This window comes from Plasmopara halstedii (genome assembly GCF_900000015.1).
Source record: "Plasmopara halstedii genome assembly, contig: Scaffold_525, whole genome shotgun sequence".
NCBI classification, from domain to species: Eukaryota; Oomycota; class Peronosporomycetes; order Peronosporales; family Peronosporaceae; genus Plasmopara; species Plasmopara halstedii.
In genome coordinates this window covers 856,726-857,384 of record NW_020187445.1, presented here as the reverse complement: position 1 = coordinate 857,384, position 659 = coordinate 856,726, and positions in this window count along the sequence as shown.

Genomic DNA, 659 nt, shown 5'->3' with positions numbered 1-659 from the left:
CAGCTGCATATCACACATTCTGATTCTGTCGTGTGTTGAATATTTGCAGTCTCTGCCTCTATTTGCCCAGCATAGAAACAAAAAGAATTTACTTGATGGGAAATCCTATCAGTGGATTTTTCTCAATGATGCAGTGCAGTGCTCGGAGATGCCTACGCCAGCTTTAATGTTAGCTTCTTGTGTAATTCTTCTGTGTAGTACGTTGGTTTTGGCCTGTAAAGTCTAATCTTGGATTAGAGAGTAATGAGAAGGAAAGGTGTACCTGTTGCATCATCTTGGGTCATGTCGTTCCTAAAGCCACATTCTATTCAAAACGCATTTCTTTCAAAGCGACAGCAGCCTGCACATTACTTAGAATGCTCACATCGACAACGTCAAGGCGGATCTCAGCAGCAGTCATGTGGTCAAAACAGTAAACGCAAGCTTTCCCAGATGATCCGAAGATCGAGGCGTATCATATGGTGCCGGCACTGGCAAACTTAATTTGCTGATTCTGATTCAACTACTAATGTTTAAGCTCCATCAAAGCAGTTCTGATGGACTATCTCTTTAATGCTTAGTAATGTTGCGAACTCGAAGGCTTTTGTAGATCGTTTTGAATGCTCACGGAGTGCACTTTGTAGACATTCACGAACTAGGTAAGGGCTTAAAAGCAAAAT